At 36.5% G+C, this 26,751-nt stretch overlaps 1 protein-coding gene across 8 annotated transcripts in view; it reads left to right on the top strand.

Moving 5' to 3' along the window:
- The window catches only part of SRPK2 (SRSF protein kinase 2), a 203,081-nt gene that overhangs the window by 2,788 nt on the left and 173,542 nt on the right, over positions 1 to 26,751 (top strand). The window lies entirely within an intron of this gene.

Raw genomic sequence — 26,751 nt, 5'->3', positions numbered from 1 at the left:
CTGATCAAACTGCAAGTATCAGGAAGAGACCAGCTGCATTACATAACTTTGATTAAGGCAGTCATTTTTCGCTTAATTCTTTGACTCAAGACAATATTAAAGGAAAGTCTGATGTGATTGATTTATTCATATATCTAACAAGTATTTTACATGCCTTTCCTAGGAAATGATAGTAGACCTTTGAACAAGACAAACACAGCTCCTCTTGAACCTTACATTCTGTGGGGGTTTAGGGAAACCCTAAAGTGGATAAAAGGAAGACCATTCCAGATGGTGCCAAGGGATAGGGAGAAAATGAAGTTGGGTTTCCTTAAGTATAGTGATAGGTGACGTTTGAAAACTGCTGGTCACTTTGTTGCTTGCTTTACATGCGTTTATCCCTTGTGAGAAGTATGAATTAGGCACTGTTGTTATCACCATTTTACAGATGAGGAAACAGAGGCACAGCTGAATGAGTAATGTGTCCAGCTATTAAGTTGAATCTAGACAGGCTGGGACCAGTCCACACTCACCTCTCTGAGGAGGTAACATTTGAACAGAAGTTAGAATAAGGAGGAGATGGGAGTGTGCAAAGGCCCTGGGGAGGAATGAGCTAGGAATGTTGGAGGAACCTAAAGGTCAGGTTGGGTAGAGTGCTACCCAAGAGGATGGTGAGGGGGGAGGAGTCAGAATGGGTGGGGCCTCGCCTTTTAGGCCATTGGGAGGCATACAGTGAAAGTGGCAGGATCTGATTCCTGCTTTAAAAAGAGTTTCAAAGTTGAGAATGGATTGTGTGGGGCAGGGGAGAAGTAGAAACTAAGAGCTGGCCTTCCGTAGTACTCTGGAAACCATGGTGACTTGGCTTAGGGTGCATGGAGTGGCGCTGGGGAGAAGTGGTAGAGGACTATAGGAGACTGGTAGTCTCTGAGGTATTCTGCGTTTTACAGACAGCTCTGACAGAGGATAAGGTCACACAGTTAGTTTAGTTTGGACCAGTATTCAGTCTCCTGATGCCGTGTTTTTGCTTTTGATTAATTCTCCAGAGGAGGAAAGGGAGTAATAGATCTAATTTTAAACTATATTAATATCATGATTGGCAAACTTGAATTATGTGACTACGTGGGCCTGGCTTAATGTAATATGATCTACTTTCATTATTGTCTGCTTGTATATGCAAGTGGCACTTCATTCATTTTAATTCAGTTAAATTCTGTGAGCTTTTATGAATTGAGTCAGTTTCTATAATATAGGCTACTTTTTAAAAACTCCAGAATTTGTAGTTACCAAAATAAGGTTAAGATTTCTTTACTTAGCCGAGGTTGTTAGCTTGTCAGATTGTTCCAGTGGGTTTAGTTTGCTGATTATTAATTGTGCTGTTTTGTGAGTAACAGGCATCAGGGAAGGACTACAGTATCAATCATAAATCTTGAGAATTAGCTAAATCAGATGGAATGGGGTAGATTTTTGCTTTGGAGCATGTGCATATGTATACAGCTTTTTAAAGATTTTTTTAAAGGTATTGATTTTTTTTCTTTTTCTTTCTTTTTTGAAAACTTTTTACAGGGGGGAGGTAATTAGATTGATTGATTGATTGATTGATTGATTTCTTCAGTGGAGGTGCTGGGGATTGAACCCAGGACCTCAGGCATGCTGGGCATGTGCTCTACCACTTGAGCTGTACCCTCTCCCCTGATGTTTTTCTTGACATGTAACTTTTTTTTGAGACATAATTCACATGCTATAAAATTTATTTTTTAAAAAATTTTTTAAAATGTGTAATTTGCTGTTTTTAAAGTATATTCACAAAGTTATGCAACTGTTACCTAACTGCAGAACCCCCAAAAGAAACCTCATACTTGTTTAGCAGTTACTCCCCATTTTCCCATGCCCCCAGTGATCACTAATTTATTTTCTGTTTTTATAAACTTACCTATTCTGGATATTTCTTATGAATGGGTTCATACAATATATGGTCTTCTGTCTGATTATCTTTCACTTAGCATAATGCTTTCAAGTTTCATCCATGTTGTAGTATGTATTGGTACTTCATTCCTTTATATCACCAAGTAACATTTCATTGTGTTGATATACTGTGTTTTAGTCATCTATTCATTCATTGATGGGCATTTGGGTTCTTTACACTTTTTGGCTATAAATCATATTTTAACTCCTTTTTTTAAAATTACAACTTTTTATGTTGAAGTATTATGACTCACAAGAAGCTGCAAAAATGGTAGAGTTCCCTGTGTGTCCTTTATCCAGCTTTCTCCAGTGCTTATATCTTACATAACCATGGAATATTGTCAAAACCAGGAAATTAACTTTGGCACAATACTATTAACTCACATTTACCAGTTTTTAGGTGCACTGTGTGTATGTGTGTAGTTCTCTCAAATGTTATCACTTGTAAAATTATCACCAGGATTAGGATGCAGAACTGTTTCATCATCAAAAAGAAACTCCCTTTTGTTACAACTTTTAATAACCCCTGGTAAGCACTATTCTCTATCATTGTAATTTTGCCACTTTGTGAACGTTGTATAAATGAAATTATATAGTATGTAACCTTTTGAGATTTACTTTTTTTCAGGCAGCATAGTGCCCTTGGGACTTACCCCTGTTGTTGTGTGCTTCAGTAACTTACTCCTTACTACTGCTGAGTGGTCTTTCACTATGTGACTGTCCAACAGTTTATCCATTATTCATTCATCTGTTGAAGGACATTTCAATAGTTTCTAGTTTTTGATTCTTACATGTAATGCTGCTGAACATTCCTGTACAGGTTTTTATGTAAACATGTTTCCATTTCTGTAGGGTAAATACCCAAGGGTATGATTGCTGGAGGACTTATGTTTGTATTTTGATATTCCAGGAAGGTAGCAATTTGGTTTCTTAGTGTCTGTCTGTCCCTCTTCCTGTGTGTCTTTTTCTTCTGCACAGATATCTGTGATCTGAATGCACGCTGTTAGTGACTGGATTCTTAATTCTTTGGTCCCTTGACTTTCTGTTTGGCAGGTGGATCTTGTAGGTTATTGCTTATCCATTTTCTTACAATATGTGTGAGTTCTGACTGCTGCAGAAAATGATAGCCATGGGATTGGTGGCACTGGGTTAGTAAATTACAGGTGAGACAATTTAGGAATGCTGTTGTACAAGTTTATATGTTTATTAGGTAAGCCTCAACCCTTCCCTGTAGCATAAACTCAAACTCACAAGCCCATGACTTTGGAATCCCTCCCATGGAAGGTAATCATTTATGACTTCTTACTTTGTTACATAGATTATTCAACAATCATTTTTGCTTACCAGTGATGCTGTTCAAAACAGCAAACGTACGTGAAGCAGATACCTAGAGCTGGACAATGTGTTGAATGCTAGGAAGAATGAAGTAAATAAAGCCCTGTACTAACTGGCAAGTAGGAGAGATTACCTGCCCAACAGACCCATTTCAGAACTGTGGTGAGCACTGGAAGATTTAGGTACAGTGGTGCTTTAACTGTTAAGGGAAGGCTTTAGGAAGAGACCTTGTTTGATTTTAGCTTTACTGTTGTTTTAATGAGATAGCTTCATTTTAAATGTAAAAGTAGTAGGGTCATGGTGGAAAATTCAGACAGTACAGAACAGTTTAAAAATATCAGTTGTAGCTCCACCAGTTATTTTGGTGAAATATCTTTTTACTTGTACTTATTTTTGTTTTTTTAAAAATTGAGTTATGTAGTAATATGTTTATAAATATTTGGTGTTTTATCTTTTTACTTGTATATAGTTTTTCCCAGTTTTATTGAGTTATTATTGCCGTATAACTTGTAAGTTTAAGGTATACAACATGATGATTTAGTACATGTATATATTGTGAAATGATTACCACATTAAGGTTAGTGAATACCTCCATCCTCTCACAAAATTACCTTTTTTTTGTGTGAGGTGGTAACATGTAAGCTCCTCTCTTAACTTCCAAGTATATAATACATTACTGTTAATTACAGTGTGCTTATGCATATTTTTGTTTAAAAATAACTGATTTGTAGCCTATATACATTCATATGCATATAGTAAAGTAATAAAGTGTACTAATCTGAAGTGTACAGCTTGATGATTTTTACATATATTGACATCCTTGTAACCACCACCCAGATCAAAATACAGACCATTCCAATACCCTGTGCAGTTCCTCAGACCTCTCCCTAGTCTATACCCTGCCACCCAGGGGTAACCACTTTGCTGATACCTGTCATTATTGATAAGTTTTACTTGTTTCTGACCTTCATATAAGTAAAATAGTATAGTATATACTCTTGTGTCTGACTTCTTTTACTCAACATAATACCTATGAGATTTGTCTGAGTTGTTGCAGGTGCCGGTTGTACCGTTAGTTTATTGTTACTGCTTTGTAGTATTCCGTCGAATGAATGTACTATCATAGTTTAGTTGTCTAGTCTTCTTTTGATGAGTATTTTTTTCCTTCATTTTTTAGACATTATGAATAAAGCAGCTATAAGCTTTCTCGTTCATGTCCTTTGTGGACATTTGCTCTCATTTCTCTTGGAGATAGGCCCTCGCAGTGGGATTTCTAGGTTACAGAAGAGAGGTATATGTTAGTCTTAGTCATAATTGCAGAGATATTTTCTCCCAGTTTTATTATGATGTAGTTTTGATTGAACTGTTTTACACTCACAGCAGAATGTATGAAGTTTCAGTTGCTCCACGTCTTTTCCATACATGATAGTGTCATTCTTTTTAATTTTAGCTATTCTGGGTATGTATTGCTAGATACCTCATTGTGCTTTTAATTTGCGTTTTCCTGGGTGATGGTGTTGAACATCTTCTGATATGTTTACTGGTCATTTGAATTTCCTGTTTTGTCTTCTGCCCATTAAAAAAAAAAATTGGATGGTGTGTCCACCATTTCTGTGGATAGCCATTAACCAGAGACTTTTTTCTCTCTTTCCTTTGTTTTGGTGGGGATGCTCTATTTGTTGTGTATGTCTCCAAGGGAACATTTTAGATTGAATTTGTATTGTAAGGTATCTTATGTACTTGAATATAAGACAGCCTTGGTTGTGATAAGTCCCCTGATTTCCCAATAAAAAGTTAAAATTTTATATAACTTGAATATGTAAATTTTAGAGATATGGATGGAATAGTCAAATGTTTGCTTAAGATATTTAATTTCTTAATTGCATACACATTTAAATCCACAAATAAAATTATACTTTGATTTAGAAATACCTCTTTTCCACTCGTGTGTCATGAAGCAGTTTTATTCAGACATTTCACATTTGCAACATCAGTGATTGTTATCATTAGAGCACCTTTTTCCCCACTTAACAGAGGCACTGGGGATTGAACCCAGGACATCCCAAGCATGGACTCTTCCACTGAGCTATACCCCCAACCCTAGAAATGCTTTGAGTAACCACACACACACAAATGGCAACTGTGTGAGGTGTGGATGTGTTAATTAACCTGATTGTGGTGATGATTTCACAAAGATATGTATGTCAAGTCATTAAGTTGCACACTTTGAATACATACAGTTTTATCACTTATGCCCTGATAAAGCTGAAAAAAGTTATCAAAGTCTTGAAATTGTAGAATCCGAGTAATTGGTTATGGAGATTGACTAATGTCTTCTCTGTTTTGTCTGACTATAAAAATAAAAAGGTTTTCTAAAGAAATATGTTAAAAACCCTTTTTGATTCAGTTAATAGCTTTCCAGGGCATATGATACATATTTTAAAAGGCTTTCCCGCCTAGATTTATTGAGAAATAATTGACATACATCTTTGCATAAGTTTAAGGTGTACAGCATGATGGTTTGATTTATATATGGTGAAATGATTACCACTATAGGTTTAGTTAACACCTATCATGTCATGTAGATAAAATAGAAAGAAAAAATTTCTCCTTATGATGAGAGCTCTTATAATCTACTCTGTTAACAACTTTCTTGTCTGTCATACAACAGTATTAACTACAGTCATCGTAATGTTGTTACATTACATCCGTAGTACTTATTTATCTTGTTTGTACCTTTGACCATCGTCCAGTCTCCCCTCTCCCCACCCCATGCTTCTGGTGACCACAAATCTGACCTCTTTGTAAACTTTAGTTTTTAGAACAACTTAAATTTACAGAAAAGCTGTGAAGGTAGTATAGAGAGAGCACATACTTATTTCAGTCCAAACTGAAATGCATCATTCTTGATACTGTCACTGGATATTTTATCCAAGTATAGTGAACTGTTTGCAAAACACTGAGACCTTTTTTTTCCTTCATTCATTCTTTAGAGTTACATTTGCTATCACAATTTAATAATTGACTTGCTTTTTTAGAGCAGTTTTTTAAAAAGGCTTGTGTACAGCATTAAGATCACACTCCAAGGAATAATTCCAAAAATGTGTTGAAATTACTTGCCTCTTTTTAAATTGATTTTATTTGGGTTGATGTCTCTAAGCCTCCCAAATTAGTATTGATTACGGTGATTTCACACAGTTCCCCCCATCAGTCGTCTGTGAAGAGTTTTCATCCCTCCTCCCCTCTCTTAGTCTGACCAAGACTGGTCTGAGCCAGGCTCCTCTAGGAATGATCTGTTACCCTCTGCCATCAAGCCTAGCATTACTGTAATCTTGATTGTTCATTTCCTCTTGTCATGAAGTTTGGTTTTTTTTTTTTTTCCTTATTATGTTAAAAATAAGATACCTGGGAGAGCAGTCTTTCATTGTAAAGGCCTTGTAAGGACTAGAATCTAAGGAAACTACGCTTTTTTGAGGGATATTTTTTGGGGAATATCCAAATATGGCTTATATTTGGGCATATATGATACTTTATGCTAAGTTTTTAGCCTTATGGGATAAATCCTACAAAATGTATATGTAATCTTTTGTCCCTGATACTTGAATTCAGTATCTTTATAGTCAAATTGTTTTGCTAATAAGTTTAAAGTTAATTGGTCTGTCAATTCCAGAGTACACTTGTTTCAGCTATCTCTTGGACAGATTCTTAATGTCAATATTTTCAGGCATTATAATTCTCAAGTTAGGGTCTTTGAATGTGGAGCCTAAAAGGATAAGACAAGAGGGAACATCTGGGTGGGACTGTTGAATGCTTTAAACTTGGCTGTGTGACACACAAGACTGTTAACTCACCTTAGCTAAGCATAGAGTGTGGGTGCCATGTCCTCTGTGGTACCTGTGCGTAGTAGATGTGCCCCTGGACAGTTGTGCAAACTGCACAGGTTTACTCGGCAGGGTGGGAGGAGTAAAGAAAGACTCCAGCCAGGGGTACTTCTGTAACCCCAGGAAGCAGAAGTTTAATTGAAATGTGGAAGAGATAAGATGGACAATCCACTCAGAAGTGATTCCTGTCTCTTGGGACTCTGGTGCTTTGGTGCTCCCTTTGGTCACGAAGTGCTATCATTGCTTCTGGCGTCCAGGGAACACAGGTTGTTCCTGCGCTTTTTGTGGTCAGCCAGTTATCGCCACCAGTTACACAGGAAATTGTATCCAATTGATTATTTTTATTTCTAGAATATCCCATGGAATGGTTTTTCTTGGAGGGGGGCACGCATGATATGTTTATCCTAAGATAGGATGAAACTGAACGTGAATTTGCAGCATTTATGTAAAATTGATTATGTCTTTCACAGGCTTAGTGTACTGTATAAGGCTGCGGCTCTGAAAGCAGTGGAGTGTCAGGGATTTTAGAGAGCACCTGGACAAGGGTTTTTCACTTGTACTCTGTAGTAGCAGAATGCTTTTTAAAGAAAATTTTGGGAGGAACTCTATTATATGTAAAGCGGAAAAAGTGGCTCTATTCTGGGAGAATTGGCTGGTGAGAGCTTGGTCCCAACCACCTGTCCTTTGCCTTATCCGCTGTTGTTCTCTCAATGGCAGCTTCTTGGAACAGAGCTTAACATTTTTCAGGCCTTCGTTTTTCCTCCCTTTCTCCTTCAGTGGAGAAGTTTCCGTGAAGGAGCACTGAGGGGGCCAGAAGAAGCAGTTGCTTGATTAAGGTTACTTATCTGTTAGTTCTTGAGCCAGTTTAGGGTGCTGGTTTAGATTCCTGGATTCCAATTCGATGGTCTTTAAAGCTACCATTTAGTCTGCAGAAAGACAAGCCATTCTGGGACTAATAAAGAAGGTAAAGCTTTTAGCACCCAAAGAGAGATGATTACAAGAACCTTATTTTTTAATTCCTTCCTTCACTGTCAAAAAAAGTAAAAATATGTTCTCTTTCTTTGAATGGAGACCACTCTTAAGTCATACAGGCCTGGACGATTTTATCATGTGCATACATAATACGAGTGGGATAGAAGTTGCTTTATGTAGAAAGCTTTAGTATACAGTAAGACAGTTAAAAAAAAAAAAGGTGTAACTGTGATTTTTGTCTTAGCTTTAGAAACATGGTTTTATTTTTCAGTAGCTACAAGGTTGAGCCTTTCAGTATCCTTTATGTAGCAACCAGCACCCTGCAGGTTAACAGTAATGACAGAACTGCCCTCCTCTCCCCCTTCGCTCCGCTCCTGCCTCCTACCTGCAATGTCTTTGTGATAAGTTCAGGCCACCTGAGGATACGTTTGCCTTTTAGAGGACCCTAGGCTTTGTAACTTGACTCTTAAAGTCTGAATCCTATTACTTTGTGTAGGCAAAGCTTGTCTGACTTTCCCAACTCACCAGAGAAGAAGCGATAGTTTCCCATTTCCCCAAATCTGGTTAATCTTTGAGTATTTTTTACTGAGGCTGATATTGCTTTCAGGGGCAGCTGACTAGGTTCAAGTTTTGAAGGCATCTCGTTTCTCAGTGGTGTTGGATAAATTAATTTTTCTAAGTCTCAGTTTTTTCATCCTAAAATAGACCTAATACTTTTCAGAGAGTAAATGTGAGGGTTGAATAAGATAATGTGTATCCTCTGTGTGGCACACAAATGCTCAGTAAGTGGCAGCTATTAGTTATTTTATGGTGTTTCAGTTGTATTTTAGGAATTTTTGTAATCGGAAAAAAGGAAAACTATGGAATTACGACAAAATTTTCTTAAGCATCTAAACATGAACATATGTTTACTTATTTTGGCCAGTTTAAATATTTTTCTCAATAACAACTCCTAAAAGTTAATGATAAGGAGATACGTTGTCTAAGCGTAGTCCTTAAAGTGAATTAGACCAACAGAATTATTACCAGATCTAGAAGTCATGAAGGGGATATTCATTGTTCATAGCAAGTGATCTCTTGTCTAGGTCTATAATTTGAAACTGGAATTAGGGGACAGGGATGAGACTTAAGACGTGTGATAAAAGGCATGGGTGATCTCACTAGTAGTTTTTAACATTTATTTTTTAATCATGTTTCAGCCGAGTTCAAGAGAGAAATAAACATTTGGTGTTCTTTGTCTAATGAGATAAATCTGCTTTGGTCAAGATTGGAAAATTACGTTTTGTTAAGGGAATTGTAGCTTCCTGTTAGCTTATATTAAGAAATCAAAGTGATGTTTTCCCATGAAAAGAATTCTTGATAGACTGAGTTGAGAACTTTGGCTATTAAAGGATTAAGGTGGATGTCAGGCCTGAACCATAATATGTATTGTTGTTAGGATAGGAAATGCTTTGTAGACTACCAGTCTCAGAGACTTCCCTTTCCCATACTTTGCCTCTCATATTTTCTGCAAGACCACAGAAATTCTGAGAGTAGAAATCCTTGACTCTATAACCTAAAGTTTAAAAAATTTTGAAAACAAGCTTCATCACTTCTGTTTTTTTTTTCTTTACACACACACACACACATTTATTGAAGTATAGTCAATTTACAATATGTCTTCTGTTTGATACAGATGTGGTCTTAGATTTCACTATGGAAGAGTAAATATGGGCTATTTGCATAACATTTTGCAAAAAAAGAGCAAATATGGGCATAAAATTAAACATGCCTTAAGTTTAAACTGAATATACATGGCATTGAGCTATATAGAATTGGCTTTTTTCCTTAAATGTCAGATTTCAGCAGCTGTCATGTGGTTCATAATAGCTAATAAAGCAGCTGACATTTATTAAGCAGGTACTGCGTGTTAAGCATTCTTCCAAAAGCTTAATATGCATTCACTATATTTAATTCTCACAACAACCTTAAATTGGTTGTTATATGTTTGTTTATTTAAAATATATTTATTTTTAAAAATTGGGCTTTTAAAATTTTTAGGTGTTCAGAATCCATTTATCCTACTGGAAAGGGGCATTCATTTTGTGTGGGGATTATCTCTTACCTGTTTTTGGTTCGCATTCTTTGGGTACCTCTCCCATTTCCCAAGGATGGAACACAGCCCATTTCAGTTAGCGCTTTGCACTCATGAGTCACAGTGAGCCCCCCTCACCCCCCACTGAGCTAAATAAACCCTGGGCTTTTGCTTGAGAATATGGAAGGGGCTTTTGCTCTCTCCTATTGGCTTGACTATGAGAGGATGTGGAGTGGCCATTTTGTCACAGGAAGATCCCGAAAATGAGCAGAGAAGAGAACATAGCCAGGAGGTGGAAAGAAACAGTCCTGATGATGATGTTTAAGTCCATGTCTGAAGCGAGTGCTACCTAACTGGACCTTTAGTTGTTTGTTCAAGCCAGTTTGAGTTGGATTTTCTATTACTTAAAGTTGAAAGAGTAGCATTATTCATAATGGCCAGGTGGAAACAACTCAAATGTCCATCAGCTGAGGTATGAATAAACAAAATGTAGTGTATCCACACAATGGAATATTATTTAGCAATAAAATGAAGTCCTGTTATATACAGCAGAAATTTACCTTAAAAACATCTTGCAAATTGAAAGAAGCCAGTCATGAATGACCACGTATTATATTATTCCATTGATAGGAAATGTTCGAATAGGCAAACCTGGGGGAGGATATAGCTCAAGTGGTAGAGCTCATGCTTAGCATGCATGAAATCCTGGGTTCAATCCCCAGTGCTCCTCTAAAAATAAATAAGTAAACCTAATTACCTCCCCCAGCCAAAAATAAATAAAATCACAGAGTTAAAAAAAACGTTTGGAAAAAAAGTTAAAAAAATAGGCAAACCCACAGAGATGGAAAGTAGAGTCACTAGTAGTAGCCTAGGGCTGGGGTCCTGTGGGGATGGGAAAGTGGGGTGATTGTTGGTAGATATGAGTTTTTGGGGTGATGAAAATATTCTAAAATTGTGATGGTTATACAACTGAATATATCAAAAGTCACTGAGTTGTATACTTATATGGGTGAATTGTATGATTTGTGAATTATGTCTGACTAAAGTTGTTACAAGATAATAAAACACTGGAAGAATTCTAACAGATAACTCTATTCTCATTTTACAGATGAGGAACTGAGGGACAGAAATGTTAAGCAGCAGGCTCATTGTTGAGCGCTGGGAGGTTGTAGCGCTGGGATTCAGAACCACCTGTCTGACTACCAAGTCCAAGCTTACAGCTGTGCTGTATTGCCCTTTTCAAAGATAAATAAGACATCCCTATGGAACTTTGGAGTTGGGACTTAGCAGTTTGTTAATCTAACCCTTTTGTTATACTGATGAGAAAATTGAACCTTAGATAATGCAATAACTTACTCAAGATTGCTAAGTTAATTAATGGCAGCCAGGGATTTATGGCTGACTCAGAGAGACAGGCAAGTAAACAACTAACAGTGATAGAAAGTAGAAGGATTAATAGCAAATAGAGGTACAAGCATTGTGCTGTGTCGAATAAAGATAGGAGCCGTTAATTCTGATGACTAAACAAGGGAATTTTCATAGAGGCCATGACATTCTGAGTGAACAGCTGGTAAACAGGTGTGAGTGTTAGTGAGAGAGTGAGATGACCTAAATGTCTCAGGGCACCTATGGAGTGTACTGCAGTATGTAGAAGGTGATTTGAGTGGAAAAATCATGAAGCACTGTCAGGGTAATGTTAGGGAATTTTGACTTTCTCTGTAAGCAGTGGGAAACCGTTGCAGATTTTTGAGGAACTGATTAGCATGATCACATGCTTGAGAAAGATAAGGGGCAGCTCTCTGAAGGATGGATTGGGGTGGAGGGCAGAGACTGAAGAGAGAAATGTAAGCATATTATCGCAGAGGTCCAGGTGTGAGGGGATGGGGTGATGTAGGAATGGAAAGGAGGAGATGAATATGTGAGTCTGTACAGGTGGAATCCTTAGGACTTGACAGTTGATTTTAGAAGCATGCTAGACTGAGCTCCATGTATCCCTGGCACCCAGCACAGTGTCTCAGACATTTATTGAAAGTAGAAGGGGGAAGGTTTTAATATGACATTGGACATCTCAGCCTCTGACTTCACAGATTTTGGTCCGTTAATGAACACAGGAAGAGAAGCAGGGTTGGGTGTGGGAAGAAGGGAAAAAAAAGTCAGGAGTAAGGAGAGAGGCAAAAAATGCAGATTTTGTTGAGTTTGAGATACTTGTGAGACATTCAGGTGAGATGGTTGAGTGGGGAAATTGGGATCTGTGATTCAGATGAGAGGTAGAGGCTGTGATGCATTTAGGAGTCAGAGAGCATCTGCAGAAAGGTTAGATAGAGGCTATGAGAATGAAGGGAGAGAGCTTTGAGGATAACATACATTTTGAAGGAGCATGGGGAGGAGTAGCAGCAGTAGCAGAGACTAAAAGAGAACCATGTTATTCATTCTCTGGAAGCCAAAGGAGGGGAGACGGTTTTAGATAAGTTTTAAATAAAGCAGGGGAGTAAGTAAAGTCAGTGAAGACCAGTAAAAAAGGCTATTGGACAACTTAGAGGGGATGCTGTTGCTCCCTACAGAGAATTGGGAATTTTAGTGTCTGGGGTAAGCTGCTAATGAAGGGTAGATTAAAGAAATAAGATTAGTAACAGTGAATGTTTACTGAACCTTCACTGCGTATTAGGCACCATGCCAAATGCTGGGAACATTCTTCCATTTTTTCCTCATAGTGACTCCAAGAGGTAAGGTCAATAAATGGTGCCTCAATACAACAATCATTTATTGCCTCATAGTTTTGAGGGTTAGGAATTCAGAAGCAGCATAGCTGGGTGGTTCTGGCTCAGGTTTCAGTCATTTGCAGGCTTGGCTGGGGCTGGCGGAGCACCGCCTCCAAGCTGGCTTGCTTACATGGCTGTTGGCAGGAAGCCTTGCTTCCTCGCCATGTGGACCTCTCCTTGAGTGTCCTCCCAACATGTCAACTGGCTTCATCCAGAGTGAGGAGCTGAGAGGAGGATGCTGCAGTGCTTTTTATGACCTACTCATGTAAGTCTCACACCTACCCCTGGAAGTCTCACGCCTGTCACTTCTGCTGCATTGTAGTTGTTAGAAGTGAGGTACTTGAAATTGGAACAGTGTTAAAAATAAATTAAAACTTTCAGAAAAGAAAAGTGAGTTACTGAGGGGATAGTTAGGATCTACCCGTTGAAGTGAGTCTTATTAAATAATTCGTGAACATATTTTTAAAATCACCGCACAGGTCAGGTAACTGAGGAGGAAAGAGAGTGGGTGAGAAGTCAGAAGACTTGGGTTCCAGCCCAGTTCTGCTGCTTGCTCCCAAAGAGATTCTGAGCATGGGGGTTATCTTCCCTGAGTGTCTCCTCTAGGAAGATAGGGGTCTTAACGCTGCAGTCTGCTGCACAGTGTGTCATAAAGGTGATAGCACATTGAAGCCCACAGAGCCCGTCACAGGTGCTGTCTAAGTGGTGTGGGCTTTGGTGACAGACGTAGCTTCTTGTCCCAGCCCTGCTCCTTAGTGACTGTGTAATCTTGAGCATGTTGTTTAACCCATTGTTGCCCCTGTTTCATTTGTAAAATGGGATTAATTAAAATATCTATCTCATGAGTTACTGTGAGGGTTAAATGAAAATTCATGTGATACATTTAGCATAATGCCTGCATATTTGAGACCAGGCATTACTTAGTAAATAGTAACTTTAAAACTCTTCACATTTTGCATGTATCCATTTTGTTACCTCTTTCTTGGACTTTAGCCAGTACTTGGCCCTTGACTTTCAAGGGGATATTTATGAAGGATCCTTGATTATATAGGGTGTTATAGTATGGTTATAGTTTAATACTGCTATTATTACCTCCCCTTTATATGTTACTTCATATATTCTTGGCAAACTCAAATATATTTCTTTAAATAAAACTTAAAAAAAAAAGTCACCTGATTGTACAGACCAGTTTGTTAGAAAATATTTCAAACTGTCCTTTACCAAATAGTGACTTACATAATAAGTTTGCTAAGTAGTTATAGTCTCGTTAATATTAATATGTTACATGTCATTTATATGGACCAATTTGAAAATGTTTTGGTTTCCTAAACTTCTTTCTTCAAGGGATATTTTCAGTTGTGATGTAATTGTATCTTTGATGAATAATTGAGACCTTTGAGATTTCTTTGTTAGTAGTAGTTTGGAATTAATTGTGCAGATTATCACATATGACTTTTCTTAATAGTGGTTCATAAACTCTTGGCAAATGACGTGCATAAAATCTCTTATTGAAACCTGAGTTTTTATTATGGTGAAATATGTATCATAAACCATTTTGACCATTTTTAATTATACATTCAGTTCAGTGGCATTAAGTACATCCACATTGTTGTGACCATCTCCAGAATGTTTTCATTATCCCAAATTCAAACTCTGTACCCATTAGAAACTAGAATTTTATTAAACATTTTTTCACTAGGTGCTATTATGAAAACAATGAGTTTTCAATTTTTAAAATGATCAAGACAAGATTTATTGCACTGCTATTTGGTACAGTAGAAAAATACAAATTGACACTACTTACATGGAGTATTGGGGTTTTTTTTTTCTTTTTAAAAAATACTTTTTTTTTTAGAGTGGAAGTAATTAGGTTTATTTAGTTATTATTTTTAGTGGAGGTACTGGGGATTGAACCCAGGACCTTGTGCATGCTAATCACACACTCTACCACCGAGTACTGTTAAAATATATTTGCAGGAAAATATCTTTGTGAAGGTTCAAGATAGTTTATTTTATATAATAGTTAAGAGAAACTTTCAAAAGCAGCAAAATTTTATGGATTTTTTTTGGATATGATACATAACAATTTTGTTTGAAGTTCTTTTTAGAAATATTTGTATCAGGTTTGCTGGAGAGCTAGTTTTCTGTCATGTGTAAGAAATATGGTTGGGGTGAAAAACTGAAAACCTTCCCACTAAATTTAAGAACAAGACATGGATGCCCACTCTCACCACTTCTGTTAACATAGTATTGGGAATCCTAGCCACAGCAGTCAGACAAGAAAAATTAATAAAAGGTATCCAAATTGGAAGGGAAGGGGTAAAACTGTGACTGTTTGCAGATGGCATGCTACTCTACATAGAGAACTCTGAAGTCTCCACACAAAAAATAGAAGTAATAAATGAATTCAGCAAGGTAGCAGGGTACAAGATTAATATACAGAAATCTGTTGCATGTCTCTACACTAGCAGTGAAATATCAGAAAGATAAAGTAAAAAAAAATCTCGTTAAAAAAAAAAAAGCCCACCTAGAAATAAACTTAACCAAGGAAGTGGAATACTTATATGCAGAAAACTGAAACACTGATGAAGGAAATTAAAGATGATGCAAAGAAATGGAAAGACATCCCATGTTCTTGGGTTGGAAGAATTAATATTGTCAAAATGTCCATACTACCCAAAGCAATCTACAGATTTAATGAAATCTTCATCAAAATACCCATGACATTTTTTATAGAACTAGAACAAATAATCCTAAAATTTATATGGAGCCGCAGAAGTCCCTAAATTTACCAAAGCAATCCTGAGGAAAAAGAACAAAACTGAAGGCGTAACCCTTCCAGACCTCAGACAATACTACAAAGCTACAGTAATCAAAACTGTGAATTTGGCACAAAAACAGATGTACAGATCAGCGGAACGGAATAGAGAGCCCAGAAATAAACCCACACACTGATGATCAATTAATCTATGACAAGGGAGGCAAGAATGTACAACAGAGAAAAGATGGTCTCTCTAGCAAGTAGTGTTGGGAAAGCTGGAAAGCCTCATGCAAATCATTGAAATTAGAACACTGTCTCACACCATACACAGAAATAAACTCAAAATGGTTTAAAGACCTAAGTATAAGATAAGACACCATAAAACTCCTAGAAGAGAACACAGGCAAAACATTCTGACGTAAATTGTAGCAGTGTACCAAGGCAAAACAACAACAAATGGAAATAAATGGGACCTAATCAAACTTAAAAGCTTTTGTTGTGCAAAAGAAACCATCAACAAGATGAAAAGACAACAGCAAGGACCTGCTGTACAGCACAGGGAACTATATTTAACATTTTGTGATAACCTATAATGGAAGATAACCTGAGAAAGGATATGTATATAACTGAATCACTTTGCTGTATACCTGAAACATTTATATCTCAGTAAAAAAGTTATTAAAAAATAAGTTTCAGCAAGTGGAAGTCAAAATCTAAACCTAGTACATGCTGATATTTTAACAGATAACGTTCTTTGATGTGTTAAAAATCTTGATGATTCTTACAAGAAGTAAATAAAAATAATTTTGACCAATAACCAATTATTCTTATATTTTATTGTAGTTTCCTTACCATTGCTTATTTTAGCATTAGCCTAAAAGATATCTCCAAAATCCTTCTATACCTATTAACTACTTTTTGGGGAGGCTTCTGATTATGACATTGTATAGAATATCCAAGCAAGGAAGGAGGGCATTGAGCATTTAGAAATAGTCCTTAAGTGTTTATGTCTTTTTTCATGTTGGAGTCAAAGCAAGCAACTCATTATTAACTGATTATTTTTAAGAAGTGACTCAGAACAGTTGAAAGTGAGTTAAATTGTATATTTTTGACTGAACCAGAATTCATGAGACCTAAATTCTGGGCTCTGATGAGCAGGCCATTTTATTTCACTGGGTCTGAGGTTTTTAATCTGTTAATGAAGGGCTTAGCTATGCCAACAGAACAAAACAAATTAGAAAAGACAACCTATGGAATGGGAGAAAATATTTGCAAACGATGTGACCAATAGGGAGTTAATACCCAAAATGTACAAACAGCTCATACAACACAGTACCAAAAAAACCAAACAACTCTAAAAAATGGGCAGAAGACCTAAATAGACATTTTTCCAGAGAAGACATACTGTTGGCCAATATGCACGTGAAAAGATTCTCTATCACTAATAAAGAAATGCGAATCAAAACCACAATGAGGTTATCACCTCAAACTGGTCAGCAGGGCCATCATCAAAAAGTCTACAAATAAATGCCTGAGAGGATGAAAAGGGAACCCTCTTACACTGTTGATGGGAATGTAAATTGGTGCAGCTCCTGTTGATGGGAATGTAAATTGGTGCAGCCTCTATGGAGAAAAGTGTGGACATTCCTTAAAAAGCTAAAACTAAAAAGAATTAATATATGATTCAGCAGCCCCATTCCTGGGTATATCTCCTGAAAAGATGAAAACTCTAATTTGAAAAGATGCATGCATGCAATGTTCATAGCAGCACTATTTATAATAGCTAAAACATGGAAACAACCCAAGTGGTATATATGATGTGATACACACACACACACACACACACACACACACACACACACACACACACACACACACACACACACACACACACACACACACACGAATATTATTCAGCCATAAAAGAATGAAAGATTGCCATGGATGGGCTTAGAGAATATTAAAATTAGTAAAGTAGAGAAAAATAAATATATAACTTACATGTGGAATTCAAAAAATAATATGAATGAATGTATACACAAGAGAAACAGACTCATAAACATAGAAAACAAACTTATGGTTACCAAAGGGGAAAGGGAGAGGGAGGGAAAAATTAAGAGTATAGGATTAACAGATATAAACTACTATACATAAAGTAGATAAACAGCAAGGATTTACTGTATAGCATGGGGAACTATATTCAGTATCTTACAGTAACCTATAATGGAATGTAATCTGAAAAAAAAACTGAATCACTTTGCTGTACACCTGAAACTAACACAAAACTGTAAGTTAACTATACTTCAATAAAAAAGAAAGAAATACGGTTGATTCTTGAACAACATAAGTTTGAACTGCATGGACTTACATATACGCAGATTTTTTCACTGAACAGGTACTACAAGACCACCCTGTCAGTGGTTGGTTGAATTCGAGGATACAAAGGAAACGTGGATAGGGAGGGCTGTCTGTAAGTTATATGTGAATTTTTGACTGCCTGGAGGGTTGGTGCCCCAACCCTTGCGTTGTTCAGGGATTAACTATAGTTACGCATACTCACTTTTTGTGTGTGTGTGTGTGTGTGGTTTAAAACACAACAAAAAATTTATCATCTTGATCATTTAAAGTGTACAGTCCAGTAGTGTTAATAACTGTATGCACATTGTTGTGTAACACAGCTCTAGAACTTTTTCATCTTACAGATCTGAAACTCTGCTCATTAAACAACAACTCCTTTCCGCCTGACCCTACTCTTGGCAGCCACCATTTTCTGTTTCTGAGAGTTTGACAACTTTAGCCACCAACATATAAGTGGAATCATACAGTATATGTCTTTTTTGTGCCTGGCTTATTTCACTTAGCATAATGTCCTCAAGGTTTATCCTGTTGCAGTGTGTGACAAGATTTCCTTTTTTTAAAGTCTGAATAATATTCCATTGTATTTATACATACTCATTTAAAAGCTAGTCTATTTCAAAGCTAAGTAACTAAAAATTTTACATTACTTACATAGTTTTGGGGCAGTGTGCAGTACTTCTCTTCCCCTTGTAGACTTTTTAGTAAGTCCTTGATTTTTAGGAACCAAAAAACTCATACCCACAGATGTGATACCATTTAAATCCTACAGTCAACACAGTTCCATAAAAAATAAGGAGCTGCGAAAGACTTGAATACCTGTAGTTGTGAAACGGAATCTGGCTTTTTTCTTTTTTGACTGTACCAGAGAAACTTAGAGTTCACTGACCTTTCATGCAACAGTTATTTGAGTGCTTTCTGTGTACCAGGCACTGGGCAGAGGTGACAAGGAGGAGCTGTTTTCCACTTGAAAGAGAACTGCGTGATAATGACAGTGAAGTTGAGCATTCTTCACTATCCCTGACAAAGATACAGAGGTTGAGAATATTTAAGGTGCAGTTAAAGTGTGGTTTAAAGCTAATAAGGAGATTGAAATAGTTATTAATGAAACACTCATTCCCAGAATGTTGTAAAATTTTTAAAACGCTGGTAAGACCATTCAAGGTGATTATTTTGCTGTGTGAATCAACCTAGGAAGAAGTGGTTTTTTTTCAGCTTTTAATGTTTTATAGAAAGACTTACATAGTACTTCCCATGTGGTAGGTGGCAAACGTTTTACTTTCCTTTTGAAAAAAAGGGAGAAGTTAAGTTTCATTTTTATGTTTCAGTCAACAGAGACAGAGAAGCATGTAACATTTAAAACCAGTGCTGTCCAGCAGACCTTTGTGTGATAGTGGAGTGAGTCTGTATCTGGACTATCCAGTGTGGTAGGCTCAGGCAGCTCTTGAGCACTTGAAGTGTGTGGCCTGTGTGACTGAGGAACTGAAGTTTTAATTTTGTTTATTAGTTAATTTAAATTTCAGTAGTTACATGCAGTTAGTGGCTGTGACATTGGACAGAACAATTAGAGAACTTAGGCCCATGTGGTCATAGACCATGTCTGTTTTGGACACTTGTTTCTTGTTCAACTTTGTATTCCAAACACATTGATTTCTTCATGTATGAAAAATATTTATGAATAAATAAATGAATCTGAGGGAAGTTTTCGTCCTTCAAAAGATAGAATGTTTCAGGTGTCTTTTACCTATTTCTCTGTTATAACTTCTAATTGTTTAATAATAGCATGTGTTTTCCTTGTAGTATTTTCTCATTTGTTGCCATATACTTGGTGATATTCATGTCTTTAGTCTGGTCTTGTGCATTGTTTTAACATGTTAGAATGAGTTTGGAATATCTCAGTAGCAAACTCAAAAGCTACTGTTTAGCTTTTAGTTTTTGAAACTGGAAGGAAAATTAGTACTAAGAATTGGGATTCATCATAATGTACTCTTTTAACACTTGACATCAACATTAGAGTTGTCATTATTCTTTTTTCCATTTACGCAATTACTTAAAATCCCCTTTTCCTTCCTTCAGTGTTTTAAATCAGAAACCAGAAAGCAACCCCCACCCTTCAAGTGCGAATGTGAGTGAAACTGAATGGGTTTAAATCAAAAGAATGCATAATTGTTCATTACCCAGAGGCCATCCTACAATTGAGATTTAGCAAGAAGACTTGCAAATAAAGTTAATTTTGGTTCTGTAGAAATATGGAATAATGGAAGAGTTGTACTGTTGAACATTTAAATTAAGGTGTAAGTAGAAGTCTACAAACTGTAGCAGGCTGGCCAAAGATAGCCTGACACTTGTATTTGCATGACTTGTGAGGTAAGATGGTTTTTATATTTTTAAATAATAGAAAAAATTAAAAAAAATTTTATGACATGATAATTATTTTAAATTCAAATTTTAGTGTCCACAAATGGTTTTTTTGAAACACAGTCACATTGATTTGTTTACATATTGTCTGTGTATTTTGTGCTAGAATAGAGACCATTCACAGTCTAAAATATTTATCTGGCTCTTTGCAGAAAAAGTTTGCCAACCTCTGTTGAGAGTGTTACTGAAAAATGGAAGAATATTACATTGTAAACTAAGAAGTACAGGTTTTTGAAAAATAGTAGTACTAAAGTGCTGAAATGGAAATGCACGCATAGTGAGTCAACAAATGTGTTTGAAGTAAGAGGTGAATAAGGGTTCTTTCCTCAAAGAACCTGTGTTCTCATAGAGAACTTGACAGCTGAACACAAATTGCCGCACATTTTCTGGCCTTTACTTTCTGCTATTTTTAAGACTCAGGTACTGCTAAAGTATTGTGTTCATCTTGATAATCACAAATTTTATGCATGTTTGCTGTTTTGTAATTCCTCCTTTGAGGCACAGCTGGCATCCAAGGCCACCTCATAGAGGCTTCTACCTACTTTCCTTAACCACATCTCTCTTACTGCTTCCCGCAGTCTTTAGTTTATGAACTTGTGAACACATCCTGCTGTCAAGAACCCCTGAAAATAAGTTTGGACTTGGAGAAATTGTTTTTCAGCTGCTTAGCAGAAGCCTGCACTTTTTTGTTTTTTAATATAATTTGGATCCCAGCTCAGCAGTTTGTTTCCCTTGCTTCTTTTTGGCTCTGTTTACCCTTTCCCCGTTCTATGCTTCTATGTATTCCATCTCATTTTCCGTCCTTCTCTCTTTCTTGTTTATTTGAAACTTATCTGTTTTTCCACATCTGGGTCAGATCTGCAATTGTGGTTTGAGGGGCTCTGTGGGAGGAGAATGACAGGATTGGGAAAGAGTCAGATGTTCCAGGGAGAGAAGAGGCAGGAGTCAAGGGGGAACAGCATGGATTCTGCAAGTGATTTGGTACGTCTAGAATTCCATGTCTTTGTGGGAAAGTGTTGGGAGATTGGACCAGGGAAGGAGAGAAAATTTGTATTATGAAAGACCTTTTTTTTTTATACCTGTGGGTTTTCAAATCTTAGTGTAAGACTAACCTAGGCTAAAACTTCTTGGCCCCACCCCGAGAGTCTGAGTCTAAATTGCTTGGAACCCAAGGTGGGTGATGACAGATGGGATACAAGCATGGCTGAGGTGAGAGCAGGTTGTGGAAGGTCCTGAGGTCTTGTTTGAGCTTCACCTTTTTGTTAGTAAGATAGCTAATGTTTTAAGGTTCTTCATCAGAAAAGTGACCCTTGGGAAAGCGGTTTCCAAAAGAATTGTTCAGAATGCATTGGGATGAGGAGAAATTTGAGGCAGTGAGGTAAGCTAGGAGGCTGTTAAAGTAATTAATGTGTTCAGCGTCATTCCAGAAATGATTTGAATTGGTGAGTCTTCATTCTTAGGACAGTAGCAGCTGGAAAAGAAAGAATTTGAGAAAAAACTTGAAAATGGGAACAAAAGTGGCACATGGGATAAAGAGGATGAAAAGAGGGAATATAAAATAAGTTGTGTTAAATTTTGGAAAATGCAGAGTGATTATTATCCCTGGTTATTTTGATGAACAAAATTAAGATTAACTTTACTTCAGGAAAGGAGTGAATTTCACAGAAGACTTCCTTTTCCTTTTTGCAGTTATCTGTTTAAATCTTATTCTCAGATTCTAATTGGTTACGGTTTTACTGTTTTGCTTAATAGTCTTACTGTTACACTGTTATTATATACTACTGCAAGCCCTTTTAGAATTAAATGAGGTGAAAAATAAATGATACACGCTTTCAGTTGACGTATTTCAAAAATGAAGATACTGAAAACTCATATTCCTAATATTGCCTTCATTTTTTGTACATATTTCTATTTGTATACACTTCTTTGTTTTGGGTTTTTGCTAGGTTTATTGAGGTATAATGGACATACAAAAAGCTGCACGCATTTGATAGGTTTTTAATGTATGAACACCTGTGAAACCATCACTACATTCTTGATTATATACATACCCATTGTCCCCAAACATTTATTCCTGCCATTTTGTAGTCTGTCCCTTCTGTCCCTCCCTGTTGCATGCCCTCCCCCCCCCCGTTTATTAGACAGCTACTGATCCTCTATTATGTTGATTGTTTGCATTGTCTAAATTCATATGAATGGATCCATACAGCATGTATCTTGTGTCTGGTTTCTTTCACTCAGCATATTTATTTTGAGATTTATCCATCTTGTTGAGTATATCAGTATTTCATTCCTTTTTATTGCAGAGTAGGATTGTATGGATATATTCAATTTGTTTATATTTATTATTGATAGACATTTATTTTCAGATTTTGGCTTTTATAAAGAGGCTGTGGTGAACATTTGTGCGTAGGTTTTTATATGGGCATATGCTTTAATTTCTATTGGATAAATAGACAAAGTGATGACTGGATCATGTAATAGGTATATCTTTAGCTTTTTAAGAAAGTGCCAAATATTTCCCCAGGTGGCTCTACCATTTTTTCTTCCTACCAGCTTATTTAAGAGTGCCGGGTCCTCTACATCCCTGCCAACACTTGGCATGGCTGGTCTTTTTTTTTTTTTTTTTTTTTTTTTAATATTGTGACATTCTAATAGGTGTGTGGTGATAGCTCATGGTGTAATTTGCTTTTTTTAGGGGCTAATGATGTTGAGCTTCTTTTCATGTGCTTATTTGTCATTCCTAGATTTTCTTTGAAGTGTCTGTTTAAATCTTTTTAACAATTAAAAAAAATACTGGGTTGCTTGCTTATTATTGAACTTTTTTGGGTGCAAGTCCTTTACCAGTTATGTGATTTACAAATATTTTCTCCCATTCTATGGCTTGTCTTTTCATTTTTTTGAAAAAGTTTTTGAACAACAGAAGGTCTTAATTTTGATCAAATCCAGTTTACCAGTACTTTCTGTTACATGCTTTTGGTATCGATTTTAGACAATCTTTGCCCAAGCCAATCTCACAAAGATAGAGATATTCTTTCTCCACTGAATTGCTTTTGCACTTTTGTCAAAAATTAATTAACCATGTATGTGAATTATTTCTATTTCTGGACTTGATCTGTTTCTCTCTCTTGATATGCTATCTTAATTATTGTAGATTTAATAATGAGTCTTGAAATTAAGGTGGTATACATCCTCCAGGTTTGTTACTTTTTCAGAGTTTTGGGGGACTTTGTATTTCTGTTTGAATTTTAGGATCAGCATGTCAGTTTCTACCAAAAAATGCTTGTTTTGATTGGGATTGCATTGAATCTGTAGATGAATTTGGGCTAAATGACATCCTAACAATACTGAGTCTTTGCTCCATGAGCTTGATATTTCTTTATTCATATAAGTCATCTTTAATTTCTTTCAGCAACATTTTGTAGTTTTCAGTGTACAGGTCTTACACATCTTTTGTCAGGTTTATCTCCAAGTATTTAATACTTTTGATGCTATTGTTAATGGTATATATTTTAAAATTTCAATTTTTTATTTTATTATAATTAGTGCTTACATAAATCATGGTAATGATTATGGGTTCTGGCATTAGACCTGGGTTTAAAATTTAGCTTTGCCTCCTTCTGTATGACATGGTTTGGGCAAAAGTCACTCAATCTCTCTATAAACTTGTTTTTCATAATTAAAATGGAGAATGATTATAAACAGGATTTCTCAACCTTGGCACTATAGATTCCAGTAACAGCTGTTCTGCCTGACAATGAAAAAGGTCTCCAGACATTGCCAGATGTCCCTGGGCATTGGAGGCGGGGTAAGGGGGACAGGACATAAAAATTTCCCCTGATTGAGAACCATTGTTGTTCGTACTTCATGAGATTACTGTGAGGATTAATTGGATATGTATGGAAAGTTTAGAGTACTTGTCCACGGCAGGTGGTAATTGGTACCACCTTCTTCAAGTTGTTTTGGTACCTTAAGTTATTTTGTTTAGTCTGAATAAGCTCAAAATGGATAGCCTCTAGAAAGAAATTAGGGAACATTTGATAAAGAAATAATTCAGTGTGGGTGCTTTATACTAGTTTGAGAATGTATATCTAATTACATCTCTGCATGGCAGTCAGAAAGAAATGAAGGATTACTAAGAAATTAAACTACGGTCTACCTTCTTGTGTCATTTCTTGGTATGGTTTTGTTATTTTATTGTCAAAGATTGTGGATTTCCAGAATATCAGTTACAAAAATCAAGTGTGTTTCAAAAACACAGTTAACTTCATCTTGCCTGATGGGCATGTGTTATTTCTTTGCTGTTCATCATTCATTTTATCATCTTTTGAAAAGACTACCCTAATTTCATTTTGCCTACTCTTACACTATTGAGAGTTCTAGTGGAAGTGCAGGATGGAAATGGAAGGTATCCGCTGTCCTCCCTTAGCGAAGAGGCATGTACCTGACTTAATCTAAACCTGGGGTTTCCTCACTGAAATTTGAATCTTTTGCACAGTGACTGGAGACTCTGCCCTCCAGGACCAGAGTCCAAATGAAGCAGTTGAGATTATCTGGGGGATGCCTCCATCTGAACCTTTCTGTCCCTGGATCTTTAGCCTTTCCTTTGACCCTGTGAGCGTCCTCATAACTTTCTAACAGCCCCCTTCCCCTTTTTATCTGAATGCAGTAAACAAATTGATGTTTACACTTCTTCCCAAATAGCTTAGATAAAAGCTGCAAAGGGCCCAGATTTGTTTTGAAAAATGTTAAGTATGTACTTTTCATACATTATTTTGTCTAATTTTAGCATTGTTCCTTCTAATCATTTCTTTGACTTTCTTGCTAGTGGAGGACTGTTTTCTAAGAATAAATTTGGCCTACAAAGAATCTCATCAGACAGTGGCCCTTTTGAATCCTTTTTGAAGAAATTTTCTTATTTCAGTGTTTGGTTCTGTAGGCTTTTTCAACTGACAGTGAAGTAATTTTAACACTAATAAGCCGGAGAGTAGGAAATGTTTTACATTCTATAAAGCCTCTCACTTTCCATTTAAAAAAGACTAATCCCCTCGTAGGTTGGATAGTTGTAGTATGTTAATCTGTAGGGATGAGCATCTCTGTCTTAGGCTGAATACCAAGCAAATGTCATCCTGTAGAGGTACAGATGAAAACTGACATTTGTTGTCAAGGTGACTGGGTACCTTTTCCTGTCTCTTGTCTTGGCTGGAGGTAAACTTCCTGGATATTTAGGAGAAGACTTACTAGGACTGGTTAGTCCTGTGATTGCCTGATGAGTTGCAGGCCTAGAGATAGTTGTTGAACTGCAGTCTTGGAAAGTGGGTGAGGTTAGGTAGAAGTTGGTAGACTTGTTAATGAAGATAGGAAAAAGGCCAGTGCCAGCTTTCAGGGCATCCCTTTCAATGGCATTTTAACATTCCTTAGGAAATTAAGCCAGAAGCCATTTGTCAGGCTTCATTTACTACTTAACTTTATTTAGATTAGAAGTAAATTACTGTGCTTAAAGATAGTACTTGAAAAAGATAGACTTAAAGCTTCTTTTTAGGAAGGCGCTCTGTCAGTGGCAGAAAACTAGTATTTCAAAGTGTAAGTGGTCTATTAAGATTACATAGTACAGTTTTAACTTTGTTCTTTTAGATGTAACTGTCTTTGCGCTGTTCACATTTTGAATGTTTATTCAGTATTTTATAACGTCCCCTAGAAATTCTTAATTAACATCAAGGTATTTTGTTCGTTTGTTTGATTTGTTTTATGATTGGGAAATTAGCATTGAGAATTAACATGAATCTGAAAATACCATCTGTTTACTTTTTTAAAGGGGGATGATGGTTGTGCTTTGCTTATTTGCTGATCATAACTATCTGGAAATTCAGAGAACATCAACAGGTGATCTCAGAAAACCCTCATGCTGTTAAAAACTGATGAAAAAAAATGCATATCCTTTAATCATAGGAAAGCCACTGGAAAAACATAGGAAAAACACCTTCATAGTTGTGTTCTTCATAGTTTGTAGTAGATAAGTAGCCACACATTAGATTGTGGAAGAATGTGACAGGCTGGGATTGCTGGAGAAACATGTACCACTTACACTGAAAGAAAATAAAACTACCCTCTAACATTTGAAATGTTCTTACCCATTTTCTTCAAGTTGTACAACAGCAGTTCTCAAACATTTTGGTCTCAGGACTCCTTTATGCACTTAATAACTGGAGGACTCCCAAAGAGCTTGTATTTATGTGGGTTATATCTATCAATATT

Source organism: Camelus dromedarius, chromosome 7 (assembly GCF_036321535.1).
Source record: "Camelus dromedarius isolate mCamDro1 chromosome 7, mCamDro1.pat, whole genome shotgun sequence".
Lineage (NCBI taxonomy): Eukaryota > Metazoa > Chordata > Mammalia > Artiodactyla > Camelidae > Camelus > Camelus dromedarius.
This window is presented reverse-complemented; position numbering and strand designations above follow the sequence as displayed.